The sequence below is a fragment of the Olea europaea genome, unplaced genomic scaffold (assembly GCF_002742605.1).
Source record: "Olea europaea var. sylvestris unplaced genomic scaffold, O_europaea_v1 scaffold2559, whole genome shotgun sequence".
NCBI classification, from domain to species: Eukaryota; Viridiplantae; Streptophyta; class Magnoliopsida; order Lamiales; family Oleaceae; genus Olea; species Olea europaea.
Genome location: NW_019243872.1, coordinates 78,198 through 80,283, shown reverse-complemented (window position 1 = coordinate 80,283; position 2,086 = coordinate 78,198). Strand labels below are relative to the sequence as shown.

General features: G+C 32.0%; 1 long non-coding RNA gene across 1 annotated transcript in view; it reads left to right on the top strand.

The window, feature by feature from the left end:
* LOC111382748 overlaps nucleotides 1-2,086 on the top strand; it is a 5,565-nt gene extending 3,479 nt beyond the window's left edge. Inside the window, exons 2-3 of the long non-coding RNA XR_002700602.1 lie at nucleotides 106-176; nucleotides 1,414-2,086. This is a non-coding gene — a long non-coding RNA (uncharacterized LOC111382748). The remainder of the gene's footprint in view (nucleotides 1-105; nucleotides 177-1,413) is intronic.

The following is a 2,086-nucleotide window of genomic DNA, read 5'->3' as shown; positions in this document are numbered from 1 at the left end:
ATGATATGATTTTAGGTGACGTTTTCAACAAAAATAATGGAGTTTATTTTATTGACGGCCCTGGAGGGACCGAAAAAACATTCTTATATCGCTCTTTACTAGCAGCTGTAAAAGCGAAAGGGATGGTTGCTTTAGCTAGGCATCTTTGGGAGTAGCAGCAACATTACTTCCTGGAGGTAGAACTGCACATTCAAGATTCAAAATCCCTCTTCTAGTAAGTGCTAAATCAACTTGTTCGGTTAGCAAACAATCTTCTTTGGCTGAATTGTTCCGAATGACACAATTAATAATATGGGATGAAGCTCCTATGCTAAATAGATTAGTTATTGAATCATTGGATAGAATGTTACAAGATGTTATAGAAAACAAAATGCCATTTGGGGGAAAAGTAATTGTTTTGGGAGATGACTTTCGTCAAGTATTACCTGTTGTTCCAAAGGGTCAAAAAGAAGATATAATTAATGCGGCATTTGTTAATTCATATTTATGGCCAATTGTCTGGAAAATAAAATTGGTTAAAAATATGAGGGCCGAATTGGATTTACCTTTTTCTGAATATCTATTACGAATTGGAAATGGAACTGAGCCTTTACATTCATACAATATGATTAAAATTCCAAACGAAATGGTTATTGCTCATGATAATGAAGCCGATTCTGTGAAAAAATTGATAGATGTTGTATTTCTAGAGTTAAAAGATTACCTGAAAGATATTGAACGTATGATTATTAGAGTTATATTAAGTGCAAAGAATGAGAGCGTTGATTTTATAAATGCTATATTAATAGAAAATTTTCCTAGTAATTCTATTAAACACTGTAGTTTCAATGAAGAAGTAGATGCAGATGCACAAAATCTTCATGAAGATTTCTTAAATACATTAACTCTTAATGGTATTCCACCACGTGAATTAATTTTGAAGTTAAATTTTCCGGTCATTTTATTGAGAAACGTAAATCCATCTGAAGGCTTGTGCAATAGAACTAGGCTTATTTGTAAAAGATTTGACGCGAACATAATTGATGCTACAATTGCTGTTGGAGAATATAAAGGAAATAGAGTTTTTCTACCCCGCATACCATTTGTACCTCTTGAAAATGATTTGAGTCCAATTCAATTTAAAAGAACTCAATTTCTAGTTCATCTGTGCTTTGCAATGACTATAAATAAAGCGCAAGGATAGACTCTTGATTTCGTTGGATTATATTTACCCGTGCTTGTATTTTCCCATGGCCAACTTTATATCGCATTATCAAAAGCAAAAACAAGCAAATGTGTTAAGAGTTCTTTTAAAGCCAGCTGAAAAAAAAATGCATTTGAATTGTACAAAAAACGTTGTATACAAAGAAATTTTAGCTGCAGTTAGTTCTTCTTGAACGGTAGCTTATATTTGTTCTTTTTTCATAGATAAAGACCGTTATTGAGGAAACAGTGGACTCCAGCAACATCGATAGGCGGATCAAAATTTTTGCTTGAAGGAAACCGTATCCAATACTTAGATATAGATCCCATTTCATTTAAATTCTTTCCCTACAACTAAATGCAAAAAGAAGTCTATTTAGTTCATTACTTTTTTACGATAACATATTCTTCAATTTAATTCTACTATTAATCATACAATTTTTTTGCTTGTAGGAATCAAAGTTCGTAAATGTATATGATAGGATCCTTTTTTGTGTGATTTGTTGTTATATATGGTAGAGGACATGATGTTCAAGCATGATCTTGATGTGTTTAAACACTAGAATGATTGACCTTACTGGATCCTTATGATATGTATCTTTGCTGATTGTATGTCGTACAGATGATGGAAATCCAAAATCTATGCACACTCAGTATGGCCTTTTTAATCAACCTGAATCCCATACCAACCAAAGCATTCTTTGTCCATTCACCTACGTTTACAGCTTATCTCTGCACATGCATGTGTGTATGTTTGTGCGCACGCACACACACACACATATATATATATGAATTATTTACATGAAAAAAGTTTGCTTTATGTATTATAAAAATAAACATTAATAATTATTGTCCTTTATTTCTTTTATCTATTGTACAGGTGAAAACATTAATGATTATTGTC